The 17423-nt window shown below is 38.8% G+C and overlaps 1 protein-coding gene across 4 annotated transcripts in view; it reads right to left on the bottom strand.

The window, feature by feature from the left end:
* Window positions 1–17423, bottom strand: part of USP49 (ubiquitin specific peptidase 49) — a 73509-nt gene that overhangs the window by 40772 nt on the left and 15314 nt on the right. For all 4 annotated transcript variants that reach the window (XR_016020320.1, XM_074332909.2, XM_088795725.1 and 1 more), the window contains one exon: window positions 9823–9897. The gene's annotated coding sequence lies outside the window, so the exon portion shown is untranslated. The remainder of the gene's footprint in view (window positions 1–9822; window positions 9898–17423) is intronic.

Raw genomic sequence — 17423 nt, 5'->3', positions numbered from 1 at the left:
AATGAGGATGTCATTGTCATCTTTGTAACCCAGGCATCACACAGAAATGTATGTAGACCGTCAGTAAATGAATGGATACATTTCCTGAAACCATGCTTAGCACAGACACAAAATCATGACTTCTCCCTCAGTAGAAGCATCTGCTGTACTATTTAAGTAGGTTAATGTCAGCTAGGCATTTATCTGACATCTTAAAGACTGAATAAAGACAAAATACGTGTGTGTGTGTGTGGGTGTGTGGGTGTGTGTGTGTGTGTGTGTGGGTGTGCGCGCGTGCCTGAGGCTTCCATCCACACTGCCCAGCATCGCGGCCCCACCACCACGGGCGTCCTCCTGGCTGCTGAACCGCCCAGTCTGTCCCGACTTAGAGACCTACCAGATGTACGGAAAATCCATTCTATGGTGAAAGAATTTCCCGCTTCATACTGGGTGCAATCAATCTTACCTCTTCCCCAATGACGTAATAAAAATTTTAAAAATTTGCATGATAATAGGTATCTAAGCTTATCTGCTCCAGCTGCTTTATTCTCTTAAAGTTAAAATGTTCGTGTTATGAGATCACTGTGTTCCCCATCTCAGTGATCAAGGCTCCTTCCCCTTCACCAGCCCCACATCCAGTTGATCCCTAAATCCTATCGCTTCTTCCTTATGAATCTTGACTGTATTTCTCTCCATCACGTTTTTACAATGACCACTAAGGCCATGTAGCTCCCACTCCTCTCCCCTCCGCCACTGACGTCCTCGCTGTTCTGCCAACACACACGCACTCTCTGATCTCAGGACATGCACAATTCTGTTTTCTCTGCCTCAAATGCTCTTCCCTCAGACATTCACATGGCTGCTTCCTCCCTCCATTCAGATACATGGTGCTCCGATGAAGCTTCTCACACTTCTCAGTGAAGCCTTCGCTGGTCACTCTGTATAAAAACATTCCCCCCACCCCACTAACACTCCCTTTCCTCACCCCCTTTCCTGATTTATTTTCCTCCTGGCGATTACCACTATCTAAACATAGTATTATTTACTTATTTATTGTCTTTCTCTTCACTAGACTAGAAGCTCCATGAGGGTCGGGAGTTCTATGTCTTTTGGTCACTGCCGAATCCCAAGTGCCTGGAACGGCACATACTAAAAAACAGGTGCTCAGGAATTATTTTCTGAAAGAATGAACAAAACGACTTCCACCTTCATTGCCTCTAATCTAATTTAGACCCCGTCAGTTCTAGCCTACGTTACTGTAAGTATCTTTTAAAAGGTTTTCCTGCGTCCAGCCTCAATCCCTCAATACGTCACTCTCACTGCCTTGGGGCTAAAGCCCAGACTCCTGGTTCATCAGGTCTTTCGTGGGCTGATTCTGCACACCTCTCTAGCCCAGCCCTCTCCTCACCTCACACCACAGCTACGCTCTAGCTGTTTGAAATGATTTTTAGTTCCCCTAAGCAACTGCTCTCTCTCACGTCTAGTTCCTTCCACAAGCTGCTCCCTCCCCGAGGACCTTCCCCACGTTACACTGGCACCCCACTCCTTCCTCAGCCTGACTCTGCTTCCCCTGCACACCTCCGTACAGTGTCCCTTCATCCAGGAGACCTGCTGCTCGCCAAGACTGGGTTAGGTGTGCCTTCTACGTGCGCTCAGAGCCACATATGTACTTTCCCTTACTCAGCATCTGCTGTGGGGCACTGTAATTGCCTGTCTGCCTCACTGTGTCACAACTATAACCAACCTGAGGCAGGTATGGTGTCAAGAACATAGCAGGTACTTAAAAAACTATGTTGAATGGAAGACCGCATGAATGAACAAATAACTTTCTACTTTAGTGTTCTGTTTGGCAAATTATTAATAGCTATGTCTAAGATTCCTTTTACGTACCCTCAGAAGAGAAAAAAACTATCCTAATGAAAACTAAAAAAGCAAAATAAATTTAATTAGGGTTTCAAAAACAAGATGATCTATTTGATCAAATAGAGGACTTCAAACCATGATGAGAGGGTCCCAAGAAAACTAGCACTCCACTGGAAACAGATGCAGACAATATAAAAAGTTAAAGGGCCGGCCTGGTGGCTCAGGTGGTTAGAGCTCCATGCTCCTAACTCTGAAGGCTGCTGGTTCAATTCCCACATGGGCCAGTGGGCTCTCAACCACAAGGTTGCCAGTTCAATTCCTCGAGTCCCGCAAGGGATGATGGGCAGCGCCCCCTGCAACTAAGATTGAACACGGCACCTTGAGCTGAGCTGCCGCTGAGCTCACGGATGGCTCAGTTGGTTGAAGCGTCCTCTCAACCACAGGGTTGCCAGTTCGACTCCCACAAGGGATGATGGTGGGCTGTGTCCCCTGCAACTAGAAACGGCAACTGGACCTGGAACTGAGCTGCGCCCTCCACAACTAAGACTGAAAGGACAACTTGAAGCTGAATGGCACCCTCTACAACTAAGATTGAAAGGACAACTTGACTTGGAAAAAAGTCCTGGAAGTACACACTGTTCCCCAATAAAGTCCTGTTCCCCTTCCCCAATAAAATCTTTAAAAAAAAAAAAGAGAGAGAATATTTAAGATAATCTGTACCTCAAATGTTGTATGTCCTAGAAAACTCACTTACTATATTAGCCAAAGCCACTAGCTAACAGTTCGATTTACGGAAGACTCTTCTGAGCTAGTGCACCTAGGCAATATCATCAATGGCCACTAACATCATACATACAAAAAGAGATAACACACATTACGTACCCCCGATGGAAATATACACAATACTTATTAAGTAATTCTTAAAACAAAACAAAACAAACAAAAAAACTAAACTAAATGTAGTCTCTAGGTTTAACTACAAATTTATAGATAACACAATAAAGAACATAATAAATGTTAACTGACAACATTGGGATACAATCACCAATATTCAGATTACAGGAAACTCTAGGAGAAAAGACAGTTTCTTTAACAAATAAGTTGAAAGGAAAGGAAAAAGAGAGAGGGGAAGGCAAGAGAGAGAGAGAGAGACCCAATCAACTATTGCAATGGCTGAACTTTATCTGAATCCTATTTCAAACAAGGAAACTTTTTAAAAAATGAGATAATTGGGCAAGTTTGAACGCTGATTATGAGATATTTGGTCACTGGCACATAATTAAATATTTATGGATGAAATAATATAATGTCTAGGATTTGTTTCAAAATAATCCAGGAGTTAGGGTAAGAAAGAGGAAGCGGTATAAAGTTTGAAATTCTCCGTAATAAAATGTATTTAAAAATAATGAAAAGCAAGGTTCATTGTAAGTTTAGGAAAGGACAACTGGAGTCCTTGTTTTTCCATATTAATTGCCTATACTTAAAAAATAAAACTAATATGTATACAGAATATAAAAACTTCAAGACTAAAACTCTCCTCTGCTTCCCATCCCCAGTTGCCTCTCTAGAGGTTACTACTGTTAACTGGGTGTCCTCTTGGAGCAGACTTCCAGGGATATTTTATGCATTTAGAGACATAATATTGATATAAATTGAATCCTATTATACATATTATTCTGTATCTTGCTCTGTTCAACTTAATATATCTTGGACATTTCCCCATATATCTGGGTGTACTTCACTCTTTTTAAAGACTGTATCATATTCTATGACATGGACTGCATAATTCACTCAAATAACTCCCCTACAAGTGAAGAATTATGTTCTTTTCAGTGTGTTATTATTACAAACAATGCACCACGGATATGCTTGGGTGTACTTATGCAAGTGTGGCTGTGAGATAATTTACAGAAGATGAATTGCTGTGTCAGTGGATTTATGCATTTAAATTTTAGACAGGTATCATCAAGCTGCCTTCCCAAAAGTTTGCACTAATTTACACTCACTCCCTTTCCTCCCATCACTGGTACTTGAGAGTGCATGTTTCTCCAATATTGGGGATTGACACATGTTTAACCAATTTTCAATCTGACATTTGAAAATTTACACACACACACATTTTGTTTGTATGTCTTTAATTATGGTAACTATTGATCTTTTTTCCCCCTCTTTATGTGAACTATCAATTCACGTCTTTTACACTGGGTTCTTGGTTTTTTTAAATTGATTTGCAAAAACACTTTGTGTGCTAATGACATCAGAGTACTTGCTTTCAAAAAGGGAAAAACAAAAGAATGACCCTCCAACCACAGATTTGAAAATACTAAAGATTGGCTTAAAAATACAAGAACATATTACCTACCAAGAAACAATGTGGCTATATGACGTCAACTCTCTTGAACTGTGTATGAAAAGCTTACAGGACATTCAGATAAATGTCAAAAAACAAAGGGATACGGAAGACATGTCAGTGTTCATATCGCGAAGAAACCGTGAACTTCCCATGGCGCTGTTTACACTTACTAACACCCTCCTGCACGTCTCCCTGCCTTTGCCCAGGCCCAGGCACGGCACTCCTGTTCACCGGACCTGAAAACTTGGCTTTCTCTTTAACTCCTTATTCACGTCACAGTCAAATCAATTACCAAGGCCTTCTCATTTGTATTCAGAAATGACAGTACCAGACTCTGGTCTAGGTTCTTTGTTACAATAGCTCATTTAAGAAAATGGATTCAAATGCCGCCCCTACCCCGTTTCCTGAACCTAAATACCTTCCCCATTATTACTGCTACCCTCCTCCCTCCAAATCTAGGCCCCTAACACTGCACACCTGCATTATTACTCCTTGAACAATTACTTGATCTTGATGCCTCCGATCGTTCGACATCTGCTACAGATCTTAAATATTATCACTATATTAAACAAAAACAGCATTTTCATCCTATACTGTATTCCCCTTCTAAAAACCCACAATAGCTATCTACCTAATATTCAGCAGACAGTTGACACAGGGATAGTATAACAGAAAGCATATTTTAGAAACCTGTCTCAAACTTGGCATGACCTTTTAGTAGGTCTGTGCCTTTAAATTTGTTTCCATATCTATTAAAAGGAGGACTTCTATATGCCTCACAGAGCTGATGTGATTAAATGATTTATGTGACAGTGCCCACCACATAGAAGGTGCTCAAAAAACAGTAAGTGAATAACACTAATGTGAATGAATTTTCAAAACCTCAATAGAATTTACGGGATTTTTAAATTGAGAAAAGACCAAGTGTCTAACACAATTCCTAGTATGTTGTATACACTCGATAATTTACATTAAATCCTGGGTTTCCAGGAAAATATGGCAGAATGAATACATGTTTACCTCCTCTCTTCTCAAAATCCTAGTAAAATCACGGGAAAGGAGTCAAAAGGGGCATAAATTCATAAAGACAGAAAGAACGGGAGAAGATGATTCAACAGAAGACGTATCATCAAAATTTTGGAATCTAGAAAGTAAACGGAGGAATGGAAAACGGAACAGAGAAGAGCATGTTAAAACTTAAATGCTGCCCACACCAGGGCGAAATAAACAAGCAAGCTGGTTAGAACTTTAGGACCTGGAAAGGTGCAGCAAGTAGAGGTTCCTACAGACATCCCTAGGAAGGTGGATATGAGGTGTGAGATCGAAAAAAGAAAATGTTGGTTGGACACCTTGAAAGGGATCCCTCGGTTTCCCTGCCCTCCTCAGCCCTGAGGAACCAAATGACTACGTCTTTTCTGCTTTGGCAGAAGACGGGGGTTTTATTTGAACCTTAAATGTTCTGGTCTTTGGTACCCCAGGCACAGCAGAGAAGGAGGTGCCTGGCAGGCAGAGGCGCTGACAGACAACGGCCATTTGGTGCATTCTGATTAAACAGCTCCTTTTATGCCTTCAACGAAGGGAAAGCCAAAATGGCACCCAATAAAAAAAAAAGAGAGAGCTTCTATTAAAGTGTATCTTAAAATTAAAATAATCTTTAGAGATCATTTTTGGTCATTCACATTTTGAATGTCAGTTTCTTTTTCCATTAACATTCTAGTGGTATCCCCAATTGTCTGCATTTGGAAATGGCTAAAGTTAGTGAGTGATATGATAAGACGTCTAGCTGGTGAGCAGGAGTCTGATGGCTGCATTAGTTAACCTTCAAGTCATTATTAAGTGACAGAATCTAATGAACCAAGTAATCTCTTTCTCTATAAAAGTCTATTAAACAAATTACAGGGTCTTGGGAGCAACTCACCAGGCAAGGAGTATCTCACACATATGTATGAACGTTTTCTTCAAATGATAGAAAACAATGTCACTTGGTATTTATTTTTTTTAAAATTACATTTCTTGACAAAGGTGGCACTAACTTTGAAAATGAAACAAGGTTGAAACAACTACAACAAGGATGCCTGACTATTGCTGTTTTGGGGTTCCATGTAAGATGTGAAAAATCCCACACCATTTGGTGCCCCTTTTTTTAATTAATAATCAAAAAATCGCAAACTGTCAAGCAGCTCCCACTCTATCCTCGACACTCGGCCACTGAGAAGCACCAGCCCGTGTTCCTGACCCACAGTGGGTACCGCCGACCCCTGAAGAGTCCCCTGAAGAGCGAACTGTGACTAGGATGGAAGCGCCATGAGGGAAGAGGTTTGCTGCTTTTATTTTGTTCGCTGGCTTATTTGCAGCCCCTAGAACAGGACTGGAACATGGTAGATGCCCAATTAACACTGAAACAGAAAAGGCAGTCCTAAAAGGTCCTTTTGGTCCTCTCAAAGTTGGGAGCGACCATCACAGAGAACAACTGGCAATTGGGTGGCATTCCTACTTAGCACCAAACCCTCCTTTCTCTAAGCGCAGGGTTCCATAGCTCCTTATAATCTGGAACAGCCTCCAGCACAATTGTGAAAAGGGAACAGAATTTTCACTTCTCTCGAATGCGAGACACAGCCCCAATCCCTCAGGATGTCACAGAACCTCCACGGAGGTGTTGTGTGCTGGGCACTGCCCGTGACCACTCAGCCCACCCACGCAGAGAGGGCATCCGGCCACGCTGAGCCACACGGGGCTCACTGCAATGTTCTCATGTGGAAACAAACTCCAGCGCGTCTCACTGCAAATTCAGTGAGATGAGCAGCCTCATTTGAAATGTTGTGAATCTTTCTAATGTCTGGATTAGGGCAGACAGCTGGAGTCTCCCACCTTGTCTCTGCATTCAGTTGGTGGCACATCAGGTAGCCTGTGGAAAGTGCCGCTGCGTACTCATAAGCAAGTAACGTTTAGTACTGTTAGGAAAGCAGTTTTGACTCCTGAAAGGGCCCCAGGGGTCCCTGGACCACCCTTTAAGACACTGCTGGAAGGGATATGCATGCTAAGAGCCATTACCTTGATGAGCGTTCAGAAGGGATTCTCAAACAAGGGAATGGAATGAAAAAAGACGGAGAGGAGAACATTACAGACTATGTGTAGCCACGTTTCACAGGAAAGCCCCAACATTTTATCAGCATACTTGTTACTTTCAATGTTGCTTACTCTTTGTACGTTAGCATATTTCAACAGGAATGAATGGCTATTTGAAGAGCAAAGCCAATGTTTCTCTCTGACAAGACAGACTCCGGAACAAAACCCACATACTCTGAGTCCTTCCAGTTCTTATATAAATGCCAGTTGTTAATGCACATTTACCTTTGAGACCATCATTTATAAGTGACATTCTATTTATAAGACCCACAAGTCACCTTTGTCCTGCCTTTTCTTCTCTTGCACAACTTTCTGCTGACTGTCATTCAAATGTTATTTAACAGGACAAAAGAACAATTTCCAATGACCAATCAGTTCCAAACTGCTGCACAGTCAATCTTTCTGTCTGCAGGTTTCTATGAATAGCAGCCAAACTGTAATCTACAAATCAACTCACTCTAATCCCTTCTAAACATGTATTTGGTTCAGGTGATTTCTATCTACTACAAATGATTTGTAATGAAGTAAAACAGCGGTGTTTATTTAAATATGATCAAGAAAAATAAATATTTACAAATAATCATCTCACATCATTTTTTCCCATACTTAAGTAGATACATGAGTTCAAATTTTCCTTTCCACAGGCAAGGAAAAATAGATTAGCTATGGTGACTTTTTCAGGAGATATTGGCTTTCTTGCTTTATTTAAATTCACACCCACCTTAGCAAACCTTCAAAGGGTTTGTTATGTAACTAGGCCAGCACCGCCCTGGTCAAAAGCACAGGCTCTGGAGTAGAGGAGCTACCGATAGGTCTAAATCTTTGCAATGTGACTTTGGGCAAGTTATTCAATTCGTGCCTCACTTTCCCCAGCTTTTAAAACGAAGACCATAATAGTATTTGCTTCATAAGTGGGTGACAGGATTAAATGAGATAATGAATAAATGAGTAAAGCACTTTAAACACATAATAAATATTCAGTAAATATTAACTTGTTTTTATATATTAAACTAAAATAGTCACAGCAGACAGAATAGTGCATAATAATCTAAGAGAGTCTCAGAACAATACAGGAGGAAAAAATATTAAAAAGAGATGACAGTTTTAGTGACCTTCCTTGATAAAATAGGTAACTGTCTGCACCACCTAAGCAAGTGCTGACAAGCCATGGAAAAGATATTTAAGACATTTTCAAAACGATCATGATTCTGTAAAACAAGAAAAAAAGAAACTCAAAAGACCTGTCCTTCAAAATAGACTGAAGGAATTTTATCAGAAAATTTGACATTGCTATCTAGAAACAAGAGACTTGGAATCCAGTTTTGGCAAGGATACTTTTACGGGCAGGATGAAACTGTCATAGCCCGAAGATATTTGTTTATTCATACATACCTGTAAGTACCATATACACCATAAGATATGCAGTAAGAATTGAAGGTGTATAACTTTATTCTCACACATAGTCTCTAACAGCATCGCTGAGAGAAACAAAGCTAAAAGCCGTAAGAAAACTTTCATGAAAAAATTTAAAAATCCTTGTCACCAGGAGTAACCTTACCCAAGAAGGTTTAATTCTTGGAGTATATCAGGAAAAGATTCATCTGTGGAGAGCTGGTCCATAAAAATGTTAATTGGGATACATATGAGAATTATAGCTAACATTTCCTAAACACTTATGTTCCAGGCATGATTCCAAGTTTTCCATATGGATTAACTAACTAATCCTTAACATGGTTATGATATAGGCAGGCATTTTATTGTTCCCACCTTATACTCAAGGAATTGAGGCACAGAGAAATGAACTTGCCCAAATGTCAAGTTAACAGTGGCTAGTCAAAAACTGTTTGTTTCCTAAGCCCAAGTTTTTAAACACTAGGCAAAGAAGATGGTTGCACAAATACGTATCATACACTTATAGTCTGGAAGGGGCTAAGATTCAGGCAAAGGGCTTTGGTTATCTATGTTTAAATTTTTGACAATGAGAATGCAGGGACTTGTGTAATTAAAAAATTTTGTATCTCATAAATTTAGTGATGCCTTTTATTGGGCTTTTTGTGGAATTCTATTTCATTACCACCTGACACACAATCTGTACTTGCCTAATGAATGGGAATCCCCACATGAGCCTAACCTCAGAGCAGCTGGCAGTATTTGAAAAGGAGTGATTAATACTGGCAGGGCATGACAGACCCATTCTCTATCCCACCACCAGTAAGCTTCAAGACCTATCCTAGACTTGTCTTAGTATGTTTGCTGGTCTCCATCTTTATTTTCAAATATGGCTGTGTCCCCTCTTAGCTTAAGTTAATTCATAGAACTGAAAAACTCACAACAGCGAAAAGGAAGATGGTGAAAGTTCAGAATGGAGAGAAGACAAAGACAGAGACTTATCACTCACCCTAATAGTATGCCAGCCTCAGCTACCCATTACAGATTGGCCAGACATCATGTTATTATGAAAGTTTTTATTAATAACTTTGTATTATAGTTTTATTTCTTACCCATTAAACAAGTTTTTCTCCATCTTCTTCCATATTAGTCCACAGTCATTGATTATGTTTTCTCTTCTCTATTACCTATGGGGGAAAACAACCTGTAAGGTCAGGCAAATATATGACAAGAGAAAAGCAAATTCATGAATTTTACTTATAAATTCAAAACGAGGATCAGTGTGTTACAATGCAGTTTAAGGAACTCCCTACAAGTACTCAAAATTAATGCAAAAGAGTGAAAAAAGTTGTGATTTTTTTTTTTTTAGCTAAGAGTAATGATAGATTCAGTCTCTTATCAATAGACTGATCCATAAATGGAAGTATGAAAGGTTTACGTCCTGAAAAATACACTTCTGCATTTACTTCAGGTTTTAAAGATTATACATGGTCTTTGCATATAACCCCAAAATGTCAGAAAGACAAAAACAAACTCATGGTAACAAAAATACTTGATTATCAAAAGCTAAAATTATTTTTTGTGTAAGTAAAATATATAGTAATGACAGATGCCATGAGCGACGCCTCTGTGTTAGGTGGGTTCATACCTTTTAGGTAAGCAGCATGCTTCTAGAAAAGCAGCATACATTCTATTCACAGGGCACTATAGTAGTCAAAGCTATCTAAAGTGTATGATTTGGACAAATTACATGTATAAATCATTCCTCAGGAGACTTTATTCAGGAAGCAGGACTCAATAAGCTTGAGATTAGTAGACTGTCAGCACCATGTAACAAAATGAAAAATCCTCTATTTTGTCACCCTAATAACACAAGAATTTCTCTTAGAAGGAACTTTGTGAAAATATGTTCCCTGGGTATGAGTCACCCACCTCTCATGTCCAGTCCCTTGGGGTGGATGGATCCCTACCGACTGGCTGTCAAGATCCCAGAATGGTTGTCAAAAGAGGGAAATTGCTGTTTTTAGACAAGGAAAAGGATTTATTTTATCTGTGAAAGGAACAGAGAGTAGAAGGATGAGGAGAGGGAGGGAAACAGAGGAGTATAATGGAGCAAAGCTAAAATGAGGTGGGGGTGAACTTCTCAGGTCAAGGGAAGTGTGAAAACGTTTTGAGAAGGGGGATGCCTTCCCAGGGAAGTCACATTAATGCAACGTGAGGCTCGCTCCACCTCTACTTTGCCTCTTGTCTTCAGTGAGCTGTGCTACACCCACAAACGCCCTGTGTGGATTAGGGCCTTTTTGAAAATCAGAGGAGCCAAGTTTCACACTGAGTGCACCCCAGTGCACATCAGTGGTTCAAGGAAAGAAAATAGGGGCTTAGGAGGCGGAATTGACTGCTACAAGATAAAACCCAGGAAATGCACAAAGATTTTAAGGAATAGCTTACAACTTCCACACCTTCTAGGTTGGGTGTCTGAGGATGCTTAGCAGACATTCTGAGGATGGGGACTTTTACACCCATTAAATCTCTCTCTTTCCTATCCAAAGAACCCTACTTTCACTATAAGAACATCAAAAGACTAAAAGTTAATTTAATTACATTTAAATCCAAGTTATTTGAATTAATTCGGGATGCTCCCTAAAAGCTGACCACAGTAGTCAATTCTATATGAAACAGCACCTAGTGTGTAACTCCTTGGAGTGTAGGCTTAAAAGCCCTAGGACACAGCTATTAATTTGAAGGGTAATGACTTCAAAATTGTGACGGTGATCTTCACAACTGGGAAACTACCATACGTCAGCTTAATGCTGAGAACTATTAATAAGACTGCACACATTCAAATATTTTCCATCTAGGTCCCACTTACTTTTAAACTATTGTAATATGCTTTTGAATGGGGGGGGGGGGTGTGAAATTACAGATATTTAAAAATCACTACAGTGGAACAAACTGAAAATGTGGATGCCATCCCTTTAAATGGTCATTAGCATAAGGTCCCCAACAAGCACACTCAAGCTTATCTGTTAGTGAAACTTGCCGAACTCTCAGGCTTTCTGGTGTCACACAAGCCACGAGTAGACCAGCTATCATCCCGGTATCCACTTACTAACATAAGACCTTATGCGAGTCACTTAACTTCTCTGAGCCTGTTTTCTCATCTGCTTCACAGCACTGGTGTAAAAATTAAATGAAAATACGGGGAGAAGGCTAGGATACTGCCTGGCACATAGCTGATGACCCTTTATATTTCTACCTTTAGTTTAGAGCAATTTTCGGGGCTTGAGAAGGAGAAAAGCCATTCATGAAAACGTTACTCAACTTACTTTTATTCTGCTAAATAATAACAGTAGTGACCATGACGGTGATGATAGCTGTTGATAACACTTACATAGCTTTTAATGTGTGCCAGACACTCATCTAGGCACTTTGACATACATTAACTCATCCAGTCCTCACAAATGAGGTAGGTATTATCTTTATTCCCATTTCACAGATATTGAAACTGAGGAACAAATAGGTTCCATAGTTAATAAGTGGCAGAACTAGGATTCAAACCTAGGTTTCTGCTCTTAAGAAATACTAGCACCAAGGACTACCATGTTTCCCCGAAAATAAGACCTAGCCGGACAATAAGCTTTCATGTGTCTTTTAGAGCAAAAATTAACCTAAGACCTGGTCTTATTTTACTATAATATAAGACCAGGACTTTAACATAATATAATACAACATAATAAATATAATAATGTAATACCGGGTCTTAATTAATTTTTGATCCAAATGACACATTAGAGCCAATTGTCCGTCTAGGTCTTATTTTCGGAGAAGCACGGTAATATCAAGTTGACAGTAGCAATGCCCTTTCTTTAAGATTCTCTAATATTAATGTAGTTAGATAGGAAATGTTCAGATGGCTTACCAAGTAGAACAGATCCACATTTTAGATAACTAAGATTATCCAAAAAATATATTTAAAAAACAGTTCATGTTTAAAATCATTTAAATGTTATACTATAGCTCAAGAATATCATATACAGCTAGCTAGCTAGATATAGATAGATATTATATTATTAAAAATCTAAAAAGTTGACCAAGAGAATTTTAATGAATTCAAATCAGAAAAAATATTAATCAAGATTATACCTTTTTCAGCCAGGTCCATCGTGTGGCACATTCCAGAATACAAACATTTGCTATCCTATGTTATATCTTATCTGTAACTACCTTCCCCTGTAGGCTCCTGGAGAATGGCAATAGCCTCTCGTCTTATTGTAAACATCAATGACGTTTACAAAAGTACCTAGTCCTTTCTAGGTGCTCAGTACATATTGATGAAAGAGTGAAGATGCTGGAGATGAAACAAAGTAAAATAAATTCAAGTCCACCTGTCATTTCCATTCATAATCTGAGACACTAACACTCCCACCACCCATTCACTCCATACTTTTACCACCAGTAAGGCCTTGCTGGGTTTGTGTTTTCTTGACCCAGTCACATTTTTTGGCCTAATTCAACCTATAAGCTCGTATAGTAAAATGACTTATGACCAAGAGTCTTAAACATACAATAAATGAGAAGATTCCTGCACGACTGCATGCAACACACGATCATGGCACTTTATGGTTTTCAGAATTCTTCCACACAGCCCTCTCAGGTGCCTCACGCAGCCCTGGGAGTACACACGGCAGGTGTGACCACCTGGGAAGCTACACCTAATGCTGATGGCTTTGGAGTAGAAACATATTCTCATTGTCACGGCCAAAGAACCGATAGTGCAGAACCGGAGTTAGATGCTTTCTCTGCAATTCAGTAGAAAGTCTACAAAATGACATATTTTTAATTCAGTGTTGTATGTAGTTTTTTAAATCATAAATGATCAGTCGTATCTAATTAAAGTAAACACAGGCCAAAAGCCTTGGAAGATACAAAGGCAGAGGAAACCCCCACAACTAAATAAAGGAAAAATTCTACATGCATCCACAACTAAATAAAGAAACCTCACGAAAAATTTTAAGACAATTAAATGTCTTTTGGCTACTGAATTTGGAAGGCTGACACAGACTGGTGGGAAGAGAGCTAGAGTAGGTATGAGGAGACCTGTAGGTCTGTCCGTACTCAGCCACTTGAAAGACCCACTCAAATTCAAAACTTTAAAATTGTGTATGTATCACCCAGAGTAAATAATAATGCGAAAGGAAACGTAACATTTTACAATTCAGTGCACAGCACGGACAGCGCAAACAAAGGCTCCGGATCTGCTGACTTTACTGTTCTAAGAGTAAATTATTAGTTTGCCATGGATTTTACCCATTAATGGTTCTGAATAATAATTTAAGTTCAAATTCAGGACCTCTACACAGAAATCGCAAAACAGACAGATTGAAGATTTTCTGTGAAGCACAAAGGGTGCTAGGACTGCACTGACCCCCTCTGACTGTGGTGCAGAATAATCTAAGTGGCAAAATCTAAGTTCACTTGCCAAATGAATTGATTTCTTATCAGCTGTCTATTAAAATGCTTCTTCACCATTAAGCAGAAATGTGGCCCATGGCTTCAGGAAGCTGTTACACAGTATACATGGAATGACAACCTAGACTGTGAGCTTCCTGAGGACAAAGATTGTTTCTTACTTATTTTTGTGTCCCATTGTCTTAATATATGTTGTTCGAATGGATCACTGATAGAGGACCCTCTTTTAAATTTATCGCAAATTTTACTTATTAGGTGATATGCTTTCAAACATTTATTTTCAATTAAAAACTTCACATGACACCATTGCAAATTGTAATTTTATCATCTCTCCACATGTACCTTTTTGTTCTTAGAGTGAAACATTTCCCCATTGTCTTAGCCTTCTTAAATAAAAAAAATTTGGGATCAATGATGTATAAGAGATCCAGAGTCTCAGACCGAAAGATGGTCAAGCCCCACATTAGAAATTTTCTTCCCTAAATGTCTGTGTAATAGTTAGGATCCAAAAGGCTTTCACAACCTACCTGCCTTGTTGGTTGACTTCCACATCCAACAAGATACACCACAGTTGCCATTTCATCACTGTACTCAAATCTAATCCTGCTTTTGGTACCCCCCACATAGAATATTAATTGGTAGAGTTCAGTCTGCCAATATACATTCAAACCATTTTTAAAACATTAACTCTATCGTTACCAAGCACACACTTATCAACTCTACACAACAATTTTGTCAGCAGAGTGGCAATTTTAATGGGAAGGCACATTTATGAACATTTATTTTACTCCTACTAGATACCATGTTGTGTGAGGTGTTTTCATATATATTTGCTCAGTCAGTTCTCACAATGAGGTAGGTGTCAGCGGCATTTTACAAATGAAGAATGGATACTCAAATTGGTTATTAAATGACTAGCCCAGAATCACACAGCAAGAAAACAGCAGCACCTAGACCCAAGGTCATTGCCTTGAATCCCTGCATCAGTGGCAAAAAAACATGAGGTTTGTTTTAGTCAAGTTTTGTGCCACAATAAAACTTCGCTGGCATTTAGCAATATCCCAAAGCACTTTACATGACTTTTTTTTAGAAGTTACTAAGCTGTAAATCTACACTCCTTTTAAAGAAACAGTTTCTAATTTAAAAAATTTAAACATAAAGACTTGTCATTACAGTCGTTTTCAGAGAAAACACTGCAAAGGAAACAATTCACTAAATATAGAGTCAATAACTTTTATAAAGGAATTATCTCTTGTAGATTATATCTAAACAAGTATCAAAAATTACTTGTGTCTTACAAACAAAAAAATATTTTCAATATGTATTTTGAAATATTGTATTAGAAAAATGCTTCCTATACCCACAGACCTTTAAAAAATTAAAGTTAACCTAACCTAAATATCACTTTATACAACACTACAAATATAAGTGATATTGTCGGTTTTCACTAAAAATTTCCATTAAACAACTAATATTTATGAAACAAACATTTTAGAAGGGCTCTGAAATGGACAATCGTAAAGATATAATAAGGTCTCAATAAATTGATGGACTATATATCTGTGCCAAGCAATGAGAAGTTAGGAGTGTTTGGATAAGTTTTAAAACCTGTAGAACTTTCCAACTAAGTTGTTTCTAACAGAAACAACATAGAGCTTGATGGCTACATTGTTACATCATTAGAGTATTCAAAGATACAAAGTAAATGCAGATCTTAAAATATAAAGTTGTATCAAATTATGAAGCAATACCCTAATTAGGTGTAGTTAAGAGAGCAAGTTCAGGAGCCAGTCTGGCTGCATTAGAATCCCAGTGGGACCAAATTTTTAGCTCATACCTCAGTTTCCTCACCTATCTCATACAGTCGTTGGAGAGTTAGGATGTGTAAAGTGCTCAGAAGAATAAATGGCATGGAGTAAGTGCTCAGTAAATGTTACTATTTTTCTAGTATTACCTTGTGTAAAAAATAAAATACATATTGGCCAGAATGTGGAGAAAAGGGAACCCTTACATAATGTTGGTTGGAATGTCCGAGATCAGACAATTAAGTTCGCGAACTTAGTGCTACACACCTCACTGCTGAATATCACTAGAGTCACCTTTCTAAGCACTCCCCTTGGGAAGCTACATGACGACGCCAGTGCCTAGTCGACCCTTCAAAGCAATTTTGGAACTTTTTCTGGAATGGTTATCAGAGCTGTCATCATATTACCCTTGATGTCCTGAATGTCATCAAAATGTCTTCCTTTCAGTATTTCCTTTATCTTCGGGTAAAGAAAGAACTCATTGGGGGCCAGATCAGGTGAGTAGGGAGGGTGTTCCAATACAGTTATTTGTTTACTGGCTAACAACTCCCTCACAGACAGTGCCGGGTGAGCTGGTGCATTGTCGTGATGCAAGAGCCATGAATTGTTGGCGAAAAGTTCAGGTCGTCTAACATTTTCATGCAGCCTTTTCAGCACTTCCAAATAGTCAACTTGGTTAACTGTTTGTCCAGTTGGTACACATTCATAATGAATAATCCCTCTGATATCAAAAAGGTTAGCAACAGCGTTGCAACAAGTTCACAAACTTAATTGTCCGACCTTGTAGGTACCTCTAAAAAGATGCTAGTTCTACAGAGGAACCCAGTGCCTCAGTCAGAAAAGGCAGTCCAGAAATATGTGTGTAAGTGATTTTATTCAACAGGATAAAGCAGAATGATTTCTGCCCCAAGGATTTTACATATAAATGAAAATCACCACAGAATTCTATGTCAACATAGAATTCAGTGGTGTCCTGGGGCAAACTGTACAAGATACAAACTATAGGAGGAAAGGAGAAATAAGACAAAAGGTTTGTGTAATATGGGGTAAAATGCAGGAAAGGAACTTGGAAGAATTGAGAACTGTGAATTGAAAAATTGGTGAAGAAAACATTCTAGGATTTTTCCAAAGAAACCTGTTGACATTCTTACAACACCTGCTTCCCCTTTCCACATTATTTAAAAATTTTAACAGGCATACTAATAATTGTTTTAAATAATTTTACCAGCCATAATTATATTCAGGAAAGAGTTTCTACCCTCTCCCAGAGAACTTTTGGAATCCACTGAAAAGGGAAACTTAGGAGGAAAAAAAGAAGTTTTTTAAATGCTCAGTATGAATTCTTCAAAACAGAAACATCTTTAAATAGTAAGACACAAATTTTCTCAAGTTTTAAAGTTCACCAAAATAAACCTAGACCCCAAATATTTACAGGAAGG

Source organism: Rhinolophus sinicus, chromosome 2, assembly GCF_057876585.1.
Source record: "Rhinolophus sinicus isolate RSI-liver-muscle chromosome 2, RSI-T2T, whole genome shotgun sequence".
NCBI lineage: Eukaryota > Metazoa > Chordata > Mammalia > Chiroptera > Rhinolophidae > Rhinolophus > Rhinolophus sinicus.
Note: the sequence above shows the minus strand (reverse complement) of the source record. Positions and strands in the feature narration are given on the sequence as shown.